The sequence below is a fragment of the Sminthopsis crassicaudata genome, chromosome X (genome assembly GCF_048593235.1).
Source record: "Sminthopsis crassicaudata isolate SCR6 chromosome X, ASM4859323v1, whole genome shotgun sequence".
NCBI classification, from domain to species: Eukaryota; Metazoa; Chordata; class Mammalia; order Dasyuromorphia; family Dasyuridae; genus Sminthopsis; species Sminthopsis crassicaudata.
In genome coordinates, this window is record NC_133623.1 from 38,733,420 (window position 1) to 38,747,901 (window position 14,482).

Here is a 14,482-nt window from a genome sequence, read left to right on the forward strand (position 1 = left end):
CATTTCTACCCCATAATGAGGCATCAAAGGAGTAGTGTAGTAGAAGAGACACATCATCCTTGACAAATGCAGAAAAAAGTCTTGCCTTAATATAGGATTGTTATGGCAGCCCCAGGGCCACAGGCTTAGAAAAATGCAAAGAAAAAAAATAGTTTTTCCTACCTCCTATCTATTCTATGCCAACTGTTGAACATTACTACAAGGGAATTTCCAGATAAATGTGTGGAGAATATAGGTGAATTCCCAAACGTGCCAAAGCAGATGGTACATCTGTGATAATAAAAGAGAAATAAAATATTGGATAGCAATCCATAAATCAAAAATTTAAAAATAACTCACAATGAGTACAATTAGATTATCATGGATAATGAATCAATAAATGCTCAGAATCAATAACATGATAACATGGGTAATGAGTCAATAATTGCCCTTAAGGACTTTACAAAAGAGAAGACAAGAAGTTTATATAGTTAAGTATATATATATATATATATATATATATATATATATATATATATATATATATACACATATACATATATATATATATATAAAATACATATATATAATACATACACAAAGGGGAAACTGAATTGATCTATAGGGACATTCCAGGAGCAATCAGTCACATCCAAGATAAAAACCTCTTGGTGCTTCTATATATATCTTAACCTAGCTCATAAAATATTTAGTATTTGAGTATGAGGTGGCAAGCTTTGACTTGTCCCTTGGTCCTTCCTTTGCCCATAACAGAAGCAGGGGAATTCTATGTCAATTAAAAGAAGATAATGACTTCCAGCTATTCTTTCTTTCTTTGGTTCCCCAAATGGTTAGGATCACAGAACTCTAAAACTTCCAATGAGGGGAAAGAAAGGGATGGTTCACACTTGGGTCCCTGAATGCTTTTTCCATATTGTGTTTTTCTTAAAATTTTTCATTTTCTGTTTGTGGCAGCTCTTTTTGTTGTAGCTAGAAACTGGAAGTTGAACGGATGTCCATCAATTGGAGAATGGTTGGGTAAATTGTGGTATATGAAGGTTATGGAATATTATTGCTCTGTAAGAAATGACCAGCAGGAGGAATACAGAGAGGCTTGGAGAGACTTACATCAACTGATGCTGAGTGAAATGAATAGAATCAGAAGATCACTATACACTTCAACAACAATACTGTATGAGGATGTATTCTGATGGAAGTGGAAATCTTCAACATAAAGAAGATTCAACTCACTTCCAGTTGATCATTGATGGACAGAAATAACTATACCTAGAGAAGGAACACTGGGAAGCGAATGTAAATTGTTAGCACTACTGTCTATCTACCCAGGCTACTTATACCTTCGGAAGCTAATACTTAATGTGCAACAAGAAAAAGGTATTTACACACATATATTGTATCTAGGTTATATTGTAACACATGTAAAATGTATGGGATTACCTGCCATCGGGGGGAGGGAGTGGAGGGAGGGAGGGGATAATTTGGAAAAATGAATAAAAAAATAAAAAAAAATAAAAATAAAATAAAAAAAAATAAATAAAAAAATAAAATTTTTCATTTTCAAGATACATGCAAAAATAGTTTTCAACATTCACCCTTGCAAAACCTAGTGTTCCAAAATCTTTTTCTCCTTTCCTTTCCCCCACCTCCTCCCCTAGTCAACAAGCAATCCAATATATATTAAACATATACAATTCTTCTATACAGATTTCCACAATTATCATACTGCACAAGAAAAATCCGATCAAAAAGGGAAAAATTGAGAAAGAAAATGCAAGCAAACAGCAACAACAAAGTGAAAATGCTATGTTGGGAACCACACTCAGTTTACACAGTCTTCTCTCTGGGTACAGATGGCTGTGTCTATCTATCACAAGACGATTGGAACTGCCCTGAATCACCTCATTGTTGAAAAGAGCCATGTCCATCACAGTTGATCATCCATCACATAATCTTGTTGTTGCCATGTACAATGATCTGCTGGTTCTGCTCACTTTACTCAGCATCAGTTCATGTAGGTATCTCCAGGCCTCTCTGACATCATCCTGTTGATCATTTCTTATAGAACAATAATAATATTCCATAGCATTTATATGCCATAACTTATTCAGCCATTCTCCAATGATGGACATCTACTCAGTTTCCAGTTCCTTGATACTACTCCTCTCCTCAAAAGAAAATCCATCCTTATTTGAAACTTTCTTATTTTTATAAAGGCATTTACATTTTCCCAGGTTTTCAACCTTGCTGTCATCTTTGACAGTTCATTCTCCTGCCATTTATCTTGTCACTTGTTTACTGAATACAAGAAAATTTGAAAAACATACAATCTTTCATTTCTTTGCTACTTTTTATATGGAAATATCCTCTCATTTTGGGTATTCATTAAATTCAATATAGAAAAATAATTAAAAGAAACACTGCTAAATATAGCATCCACAATATGTGTTATCAAAAAAGAGGTGGAGCAGTCACATAACAAAGAGAGAGAGAGAGAGAGAGAGAGAGAGAGAGAGAGAGAGAGAGAGAGAGAGAGAGAGAGAGAGAGAGAGAGAGAACGAGAACAAATGGACGTCCTCACATGCTGAATTGATTCTCATGGAACATTAAAATCCCTAGAAGAAGACTTTAGAATGTTAGATCGATCCTCCATGGAGTATTTTGGAAAGAACATAGATAAGAAGATACACAGGAGAAGAAGGTTTGGAAGACTTTTTGATCTCCACTCAAAAGAAATATTAGATAAAAAGTAACAAAGCACTTGGAGTCCAGAATACAGAATCAGAAGCGATTCCTTCATCATCTGAAAATCACTGTCTTCTTACTGTAAGAAACTCAACTCTCATATGCATATTTCTTTCATTTATTTTAGAAGCATTAACAGATCTCTATCTACTTTCTTTTTTTCCTTTTCATTAGCTTAAGGGGGAACTTCCAAGACATTCATTGCACTCTACTTTTGGTACATGAACCATAAAAGACTTTTATAGAAAGGCAAAGGATATATGACAATTATGTATGTTTCTAAATTATACATTGCCATTTCAGAAACACAAACTTTAGAAAAAATGACATTAACAGAAACAGTAACTTGAGAGAACTGTACAAATAATTTTCTTCCTTCTTTTGTTTTTTGTAAGTGCTTTTTCTCCAAAATGTACTGGAGAGTCACAAAATATCGTATCAGAAGGGACTGTCATGCCATGTGTCTTTGGAATAATAGCAAATTTGGGCTGGAAGGGACATTGGAGGTTACCTAATCCCACAGAGGTAAAATGGCTTGGCCATAGTCATGGTTGTACCTTGAAGAGCAAATAATGAAACCCAAGTCCTCAGATTCCAAATCCTATGCTCTTGGTATCATATCAAGAATAAATCTTCTCAGATAATCATGTAAGCTTGCATTCAATAAATTTTACAAGTGAACATGTGAGTTTTTAAACTTTTTTTTATAACTTAAGCCACCCAGAAAATAAATTTGCTATTATATATTTGTCAGAAGTATATAGCAGGAAATTATCTAATATATATAGTCCCACCAGAATTTCTCCATCTTTTATCATCTTTGCCAATTTCATGGGTATAAAGTTGATTTTTTTCCTCTTTCTTTTCTAGTGGGTACAATATCTTAATGTTGTCTAGATGTGAATTTTTGTGATTATTATCACCAGCTTTCCATGTTGTCTTGCTTGTGTTGTTTTAAGTTTCATATTTCTGATAATTAGTAATTTTGAACACCTTTCAGATAATTGGTGTTAGTTTCTCTTTCTGACTTCATTATACTTTGAGGATTTATCTTTTCAAGAATGGCTTTTAATTTTAAGTATTTTTTCAATATCCTAAAGATTTTAAATGTTAGACTTTTAATGAAAACAATTATTTCAGTGAGTAATTCTTATATACTTGTTTTTAATTGTAGTACCTGAATTTCAGAACTAGAAAGGCCCTGAGAGATCAAGTCCACCCGGGACATTATGGAAACATGTAAACTGAGGCCTGGGGAAGAGGAGTCAGTCGACCTAAAATACACAGGTAGTAAATAGCACAGGTCTTTCTTCAAATCCAGAAATTTCTACACAATCCTGCTATATTAGTATAAGAGAGTAACCTATATAGCACCCAATAGCCCATTATCCATAGCCTCTAAGAAGATGCCACTTTCTGGAAGTTGCTAACTTTTAGTAATGAGTTAATTCATTCAAAATAAAAGGAAGGAGAAGCTACAAAAACAGAACAGAAGAAATATTAGAACCTTTAACTCTTTCTTCTGGGATTGAACATTTTTAAAAAATTTATCATCACAGAGAGAAGTGCTCCCCAGTGGTGAGCATACTGAGCAAAACTTGTATTCAAATCTTCTTCGGGTACTTACTAGTTTTTTGACTCTGAGTTAGTCACTTAAACTCTATATCTATCAAGCTTAGGACTAATCTACTAAGAGATTTTTTAAGTATGAAGTGCCCAACTCAGAAAATTATAAATCCTATATCTGCAAAGCTTATATTTGTTGACCAGGAGGTCATTATATATTTCAACAACAATACTATATCATGGTCAATGCTGATGGACGAGGCCCTCTTCAACAATGAGATGAACCAAATCAGTTCCAATAGAGCAATAATGAATTGGACCAGTTATACCCAGTGAAAGAAATCTGGGAGTTGACTATGAACCACTACATAGAATTCCTAATGCCTCTATTTTTGTCTGTCTACATTTTTGATTTCCTTCACAGGCTAATTGTACACTGTTTCAAAGTCCAATTCTTTTTGTACAGCAAAATAACTGTTTGGACATGTATATATTGTATTTAACTTATATTTTAACATATTTAACATGTATTGGTCAACCTGCCATCTGGGGAAGGGATGGGAGGAAGGAGGGGAAAAGGTGAAACAAAACGTTTTACAATTGTCAATGCTGGAAAATTACCTATGCATAAAATTTTTGTAAAAATTAATTAATTAATTAATTAATTTTTTAGAGCTTATATTTGTCCCATACTATATCTAAGTAGTATTTTTTTCCTATATGTGCCATATCTCAAATATCAATTGTGTTAGTTTGAACAGAAGCAGTTAGATGGTTCAGTGGTTAGAGTTCTAGGCCTTGGAGTCAGAAATACCAAAGTTCAAATATGACTTCAGAAACACTACTTCTGTAATTCTGAGCAAGTCATTAACCTCTATCTGTCTAGTTTCCGTAAAATGGAATAATAAAAGCACCTACCTCCTAAGGTTGTTGTAAGGATAAGTTTATCTAATATTTGTAATGCATATAGCACCGTTTCTGAGTACAAAGTAGACAATAAATGCTTCTTTCTTTCCTTCTTTTAAATACAGGACTTACCAGCCTAACTCAGAGAAAAATCTCATAAGGCGGGAATCATCTGTAGGAGTTGGAGAACACTATTACTTAGGCTTTTAATTGTTTTGTGCCTAGTTTTCTTTTGTTTTCATTTTCCGTATTTCTTTTACTCTTCAATTAGTTAGCTCAGTTGGTTAAAATAACACCACCTAAAGTTTATATAGAACTTAAAGGCAAATATGTGGCCCAGTGAAAAGAGCATTAGACCTGGAGTCAGGAAGACATGAATTCACATGTGGTCTCATGTGCTTCCTAGTTCTGTGACCCTGGACAAGTCATTTAACTCCTCTTTGCCTGAGTCTGCCCACCAGCAAAATGAGGATAATAATAGCACCTATTTCCCCAGGTATTCGTAAGGCTCAAAATGAGATAATATTTGTAAAAAATTTTGCAAAATGTAAAGTGATTTATAAATACTAGCTCTTATTGCTTACTTATAAATCATACTTGTATCACTTTTCCATTTGTTTTTTATGACAGTCTTACATGAAATATTTGTATCGTTTTACAATCCTTAAAAAGATATATTAAATTGATAATCCTCAATAGCCTTGACAGTACACTTTTAGCAGTTTTTCTTTTTTTCTTCTTTCTTTTCTAGCAGGTATAATATCTTAATGTTGTCTGGATGTGAATTTCTATGATTATTATCACCAGCTTTCCATGTTGTCTTGCTACTCCCTCTATATAACATTTCATGTCCTTATCACCATATTTTGCTCTGGGTCTGGAAGGTAAACTCTTTGTCACATCAAAGGTGTCACCTTTTCCAATGCTTCCAGCATCCAAAATAAGACTTTGTACTTACTTTATAAATATCTTGTATTTATTTATATGTGTAATATATTGTTTCTTCCAAAAGAATAAAAGCTCCCTAAGAGCAGGAGCTGTTTTGGTTTTGTCTCTGGATGTTCAGCACCTAAAACAGAGCTGAGAGCAAAGTAGGCACTTCAGAAATGCTTATGGAATAAATAAGAGCAGATGAGTGCTGGCAATGGGGGGGGGGGTTTCTGCAGGTCTATATCTTAGATCCTTAATACCATTTCTTAAAGCTCAGAGGCTTTGAGGGATTCATCCCTGGTCATATAACTAGCAAGTGTCAGAGGGAATTAGAATCCAGGTCTTCTGACTTCAAGCCTAGTATGAGGTCCACACTATATTATAAGCAGTAAGTCAGTAACCAATTTTTACTGATGAAAAAGCTGAAATTACAGTAGAGAAACTGACATGGCCAAGATGTACAATTGTATATGAACCTGCAAATAAATTTAGATCTTAACTCCCAATCAAATGGGCTTTCCACTATATCACACCAACTCTCTATATGATGGGTTTCTAGAGCTGTTCAGAATCTGCTCTATGGATGAACCACCAATATTGACTCTTCTAATTCTGAACATGGCCATACTTTTGTTTTTGTCATGAAAAAATAGTGACTGTGATTTTCTTTATTTTTTTTATTTTTTTGGAGGCTGGGGTTAAGTGACTTGCCCAGGGCCACACAGCTAGGAAGTGTTAAGTGTCTGAGACCAAATTTGAACTCGGGTCTTCCTGAATTCAAGGCTGGTGCTCTATCCACTGTGCCACCTAGCTGCCCCATGACTGTGATTTTCAATACAAACCAAGCCACTTCATTAGTGTTCTATACAAAATAATCACAATATTTCCATTCACTTCCATGAAGTGTTTTGACAGAAGGGAGATAGGCAGTGGCAACTGAAAGCAAGTACTCCTGCCATAGTAAGTACTTAAGAAACAACCACTGAAATGGCCTCTTTTATACTGATGAAGTAAACGGTTATTATGTGGTGTAGATGAAGAAAACATTACTCTTCATATGTCCAGCATTTCTCTTCTCTAATCCACAAATTAAAGTCCAACTTCAGGCAGCTTTCTCAAAAACACAGATGAGTGAAAATTCATTCCCAACCCAGAAAAAAAAATCTCAAAAAGCACTTTAGAAGAATGTAAACTAAAGCCTGGGGAGGAGGAATAAGTTGTCATAAGGCATACAGGTAATGTGTCTTCCTTCAAATTCAGGGTTTCCTCCATCCCATACTGCTACATTAGGAGAAGCGAGTATAGCCTGGACATCACCCAATAGCCCACCATTTACAGACTCCAGGAGAGGGTCACTATGTAGAAGCTGCTAACATTTTGGTAACAGGCCGTCATCCTGGTGCTAGATCAATAAATATTATATTAATATATGAAGGTTAACATATGTGAGATTTCAGTATATGGCTGTCACTTCTACAGAAGGGCAAAAGATTGGGAAAGGCATTCACATCATAATTACCCATCTGTAGAGAATGAATATCCTAGGAGCAAAAATTACACATCACAAAAAGACAGAGTAACTCCTGCAAGGTTAATCTGACCTACTTGGAGTCATTCACTTTAGCAGGCAATTACATCCACATCCACAACCATGTGGCCCAGTCTTATCCCTCCTTAGGGAAATGCCCTATGCAGCGTATAGATAAAAGATTTGTATGTAATGGTCAGTGATCTCTATGATGACTGGTTAATCACAAAGGGAAATACTACTGAAAAAAAATGAATAAGACCACATAGCTGAATTTCATTTCCTCTAAAAGTAGTTAAGTAAGTGAGGTGAATAATTTAAGAAGAAAGTAAAAGGGAATGTTACTACTCACCTCCTCTAAGAAATGTCTTCAATTAGTTCAATCAAAATTCCTACAACTGTTAAGAGAATGAAAATTATTAGGAATGGAGCAGCAGGAAAAGTGATAAAAACAAAACAGACAGGCAAGAAGTTCGATAAAATTGCTAGAAACACACAAAAACGACAGACCAGCTGGGAGGACTAACATTCCTTGGGATAAATTAGGATAGTTTAAAAGTTACAGTGACTCTTTTGGATCAGTCTCAGGGTAGCAGCTGTCATATTACTCATCCCAGGTCATGGAGACAGAATGATGTCATGGTACCATAATGAAAGAGTCCTACATTTGGAGGCAATAGAACTGGGTTCAAATTGGGATGATGGCATCTGGGTGGTCTTAGGCAAATCTTTTCCCTTCTCTTTCCTCAGATTTTGTCTTCTAAAACATGACAAGATCACAGAACTGCAGAGTTGAAAGGAACCCCACATCTGGACAAAAATCTCTTCTCCAATATCATTGATAAATGGGCATCCAGTATATGCTTGAAGCCCTCCAGAGTAGAGGAACCAGTACTTCCCCCTCCCAAAGGCAGCCCATTCTTCTTAGGGACAGATTTAGTCATTAGAAAGATTTTTTTTTTAATTTCAAACATAAATGGCTCTTTGTAATAAACTAAGCATTGTTGCTAGGCTTTCCCTTTAGAGCCAAATAGAACAATCTATCAGCTAAGAAGTCTGATTCCTGTTCCATATGACAGTTTTTAAAATATTTAATATAACTATCATATCACCCTTGAGTCTTCTCTTCTCTGAACTAAATATCATTTCCTTCACCCAATTCTGATGGGTGAAGCCTCTTGACTACTCTTGTCACATGCTCTACATTATAAAAAGTGTGTTTTAAAGTTTGCAAAATCTTTTATATACATTATCTCAAGAATAATGCAGCTATTGTCTCCATTACATAGATAAGAAAACTGAAGCCCAGAGAAAAGATGTGAGCTGCTCATCATCATAAAGCTATTAACATGTTAGAGGAAAGATTAGGATGCAGGTTTTCCTATCTTCAAGTTAAGGACTTTAATCACTACATCATTCTTTCCACTTTGCAATGTCTTTTCTAAAATATAGTACACAGAAATGAATACAATACTCCAGGTGTGGTTCAAGCAGGGCAGAGTACTACAGCATTATCACTTCCCAAGAGTTATACTCTAAGACTCTCTAAGTAGGTTAAGGTCATGATGACTGTTGTTGTTAACATATCCAATTGCTTATTAATATTAAGCTTGTAACTCACTAAAACCCTCAGATTGTTTTCAGATCGATGATCTAGCCATATTAATACCATTTCATAAATGTACAACTAATTTTTTGAAAGCAAAGGGAAAAATAAGAAATGTTAAAAGGATAAATGTGAATGTATTAGGTTCAGCCTGCTGTTACAATCTGTCCAGACCTTTATGGACTATGACTGTTATCATGTGTTAGCTGTTCCTCCAGGTTTTATCATCTGCAATTTTGATAAGCAGACCATTTATATCTTTATCCAAAGAATGAATAAAAGTCTTTAAAGAGCCAGGAACAGAACCTGGAAGTACTCGAGTGGAAACCTTCTTCCAAGTTGATGGTAAATCAGTAATTCATTTTGAGCAAAGTTTACCATCAGTTTTGAATTCATCAAACAGTAACATGCTGTCTAGCCTCTCTCTCTCTCTCTCTCTCTCTCTCTCTCTCTCTCTCTCTCTCTCTCTCTCTCTCTCTCTCTCTCTCTCTCTCTCTCTCTTTCTTTGCAAGAATAATATGAAAAAGAGGGAAACCCATATGGTAGAGAAAAGGCAGCAACTTCCCTGAACTCTCCCCCAAAGCCTTCCTAATACCTTTAAAGAATGCCATGAAACAATTCTTGAAGCAGCAGAACCAACAAAAAGATCAGGAAAAATAATTGATCAGCCAAAGACAGCTTAGAAGAGCAGCAGTAGAGGTCTGGCACACATGCATGAGAGTGGAGCAAAGTCCAACACAGGCTATTTCTGCAGAGACCCCAAACCAGCAAACCAGGAGCAGACTTGGGGAGCCACTGAATCAGCAGCCACACAAGCTATTTCCAAAGTTCTCAGCCACGAGATGGTAAAGGTGGTTGAACAACTGGTCAGAAGAAGATTAGGGGTCTTCGTGCTATTACTGAGGCAGAACTCTGTTGTTTTGCCCATACGCAGATCCAAGTTGCAGTCCTCACTGGTAGTCTAGGGAGAGAAGACATCAGAGCTATACAAGTGAATCAGAGACCACTGTCATACTTACAGGGCAGAAAAGACTACTTGTGATCACTCACATACCTGAGCATAAGCTAGGAGGGTAGTAAACACCTCTCTCCCTAGATCATAAAACCTTGAAAATATAGAACATTTATAGGTCCTTAGAAATCTATAGGTCCTCTAAAAATAATTACACAAAACCCCTAAGATTTTTGGGACAGTGTGTCCTCCATTCTGGAAGCAGAGCCCTGCTTTAACAAAGAGGTAAAAGTCAAGAAATGGGCTGGGAAATGGTCAAGTAACAGGAAAAAAACATTCTAACCACAGAAAGTTAATATGGTGACAAGGAAGATCAAAACACTCATTCAGAAGAAGATAAGAAACTTAAAGCTCCTACATCCAAAGCCTCCATACAAAATATGAACTGGTCTAAGGCCATGGGAGAGCACAAAAAATATTTTAAAAACAAAGTAAGAAAGGTAAAGGAAAAATTAGGAAAAGAGAGTGATGCAAGAAAATCATGAAAAATGAGTGAATAGTGTGGTAAAGGACACACACATATACACACCATAAAAATGACACATTTAAAAGAGATAATGCCAAATGGTAAAGGGGGCACAAAAACCGAGAACAATTGCATTAAAAAGTATAATTGATCAAATTAAAAGAGAGGCACAAAAATTCACTGAAGAAAAAAATAACTTAAAAGTAAACTTTATTGCTTATGTATTTGTACTTATCTAATTTGCATGTGTAATATTGTAAACATTAAACCATTTCATGTTCTGTTCTTGAATCCTCAGCATCTAATACACTGTCTGGCATATAATGGGGTCTCAGTTACAGGAAATTTCTCGAGTCTCCAAGATGTTCCCATGGTCACATAACTAGTGTCAGAAGCAGGATTTGGAGCCCGATTTTCTTGACTCCTAGTACAGTCACATAGGGAAGAATAAAAAAGAATTTTATGTAGCACAAAGATCAAATTGACTTTAGTTGGAGTGAATTTATAGCAGAGCCTATTGGCATGATTGTATGATTCTTTTCAGTATTATTAAGGAGTACATGAGTAAGACCAGAAGGGGCAGATGGTGTCAATTACCTAGAATTTATATTTGGACAGGCTCATATGGCCATGGTACAGGATGTTAAGATTTTTTGTCTTGTTTTTTTTTTTTTTAAGAACAATGTATAATTGATCAAATATATGGTGGAGAATAGAACAGGAGGAATGTAAGATCAGAGAAAGGGTGACAAGAAGGACAGGATCACAGTTGGAAAAGACTGAAGGGCCCATGACAATAAAGAAAATAAATTTAGAAATGAGGCAGAGTAAGAGTTAAATGGATAAGAGTTTGTAGTCAGAAAAAGAAATTTTAGAGTTGAAAATCAGGAATAAAGGGCAATCATGAGTGATGGTAAGATTTCTGATATGACCATGCTTGTGGGTGACTGAGATAGAATAAAGATTCAGGCCACTAGAGTGGCTGGACTTCATTTAAAATTTTTTTTCATTTGTTTTGTTAAATACTTCCCAATTACATGTAACATTTTAACATTCATTTTTTTTAAGTTTTGAGTTTTAAATGCTCTCCCTCCTTCCCCTTCCCCAACCTTTAATAATGCAAGAAATGTGATATCATATTTCCTAATTATGATGCTGGACTTTAGAGGTCAGTGTACTTAAATGAACAGATATAGTACACTGACCTCTATCTATCTATATCTATATCTATATCTATATCTATATCTATATCTATCTATCTATATCTATATATATATAGATATATATAGATATAGATAGATAGATATAGATATAGATATAGATATAGATGTCTATATATCTATATCTAGATATAAATATATACTGAAGTCTCTGGATATGAGAACAAGGCTTGGAGAAGAAAAGAGGACAGAGATTAAATGTGAAGTAAGGAAAATGACATCGATCAATTGTTTCTGTTATCCTCAACACTCTGTGACCCTATTTACAGTTTTCTGGATATACTGAAATGATTTGCCATTTACTTCTCAAGTTCTTTTTATAAATGAGGAGATAAACTGGGTGAAGTGACTTGCCCAGGGTTACACAAGTAGTAAGTGTCTGAGGCCGTATTTAAAAGCAGGTCCTCCTGACTCCAGCACAGAAATATATCCATTTTTGCATCTAGCAACTACTTGGATTTGGAAGGGGTGATACCATTGGATAGAGTAAACACCAAAGGAAGGGAGATTACCAAGTGATGGTGGCAAACAATCTGGAAAGCAGTAGTGAAGAAAAAGGAATATTTTTCTCCTCTAGGTGTTAGGATTCTTACAAGGTGCGAAGTCACTGGAATTGGATAGAGACAATAATTATCTAATTTAATATGGTTTAGTATGATTGATCTGACCCTACAAAGAAATGTTATGGGCCAGAACTTGAGTGGAATTAAGGAGACAATGGTTAAATCTAATTTAGCACTGATTTAATCCTACAACAAATAATGGTTTCCTAGTGATGAAATGATTAGTGTATGCTCAGTGTGCAGCTATAAGCAAGGAGCTCCCACAAGCTCACAGAAACCCACAAGCCCACTCTCTCAGAAGTGAAGTCAGATTCATTCCAACTTCCATCTTTGTGCTGGCTGGAGACATTGGGAGGATGAGAGTCTGAAGCTGGCTGGAGAGATTCGAAGGGAGCTCTTGGAACCAAGGAGAGAAATAGGCCTCTATTAAAGCTAACTGGGCCCAGGAAAAGATTCAGGACTTTGAAGGACACAATAAAGGATCTGGACTTTAACTCCTGGCTGCATTTGGAATTATTGAACTGAACTGAAACGAAGGCTGCCTTCAGAAGCTCCCCAAGAGATCTGCTCCCAGAGAACGATTATATTTTTAGAGAAGAGAACATTACATTTTGACACCCAACTTGGGACAGACAGGATCCTGATTTCAGTGGAAAAGCCTCTGATCCTGACCAGTGGAAAAGTCTCTCTGACCCAGAAATTAGGGTGAGTACACCAAGGAAATTTTGTTAAAGAGCTAAAGTAGAATTTCAGCGAAATGGGTCAAATTTTTAGAAAATAGCCTTCTGTTTCTCTTCAAGGAAATTTTTAGAGAGCATTGTCAAGGTTATAAAAAGCCAAGGATTGGTTATAATTTTGGAGCACATCATTGAACTTTTAGAAACTGTGCAGTACATATCTCCTCGGTTCTCTATGGAAAAAGAATTGGATCTAGAGGAATGGAAATTAGAAGGAGAGCAACTTTGTCAATACTACAACAAAAATGGACCTGACTCAATTTCCAAATACACACTTAATACTTACGATTTAATACAAGTGGCTTTAGGAAATTATATAAGTTATAGAATAAGGAAAAATAAGAAACAGCAGGAGGGGGAAGTGCCAACTAAACTAGATGAAAAGGACTATGAATCAGATAACAATGGAGTTAAGTATAATTCTGAGTATGACACTTCACAACAGGGGCATTTCCCATCTCCTCCTCCCTCAATTAACCCTTCATGGGTAGAGGAAGAAGGAGGAGGGAAAGGAGCAGTAAGGCAATCAGAACCAGCTTCTAAGCAGCCTATGACAAGATTAGAAAAAGCAATGGTTAAGGCAAAAAATGAAGGAATGGATATATCTGATTTTATAGATGCATACCCTGTGATTGAAGAGCTTGACTCTTCAGGTCAAAAAAGGAGTAGATACACTCCTTTTGATTTGCATAAAATTAAGGATTTGAAAAAAGATTGCAGTCTTTGTGGGACTACATCATCTTAATGTTAAGATGTTGTTAGATAATATGTCTTATGAAATCCCGAGTGACTGGAAATCCATAACAAGGACATATATAGAACCTGGACAAAACTTGTTGTGGTTTTTGTAGTATCAAGAATTATGTAGGATTCAAGTCAGAAGCAATAGACAAACAGGAGTTAACACACAAGTCACTTTTGACCAACTAGCAGGTGGAGAGAATTCAGAACAGATTAATTACCTCACAACAGTTTATGAGCAGATTGCCATGGCTGCAACAAAAGCTTGGGGTTTCCTCCCCAGACAGAAAGATGGAGGTGAAGCCTTCACGAAAATAGAGCACTGTCCCAATGAACCTTTTGCAGATTTTGTGGGACGTTTGCAAACAGCTGTAACAAAAACCAATGGAGAAAATGCAGCTACAGAAATAATAACCAGACATTTGGCTATGGAAAGTGCCAATGAGGTTTGCAAAAGAATTATAT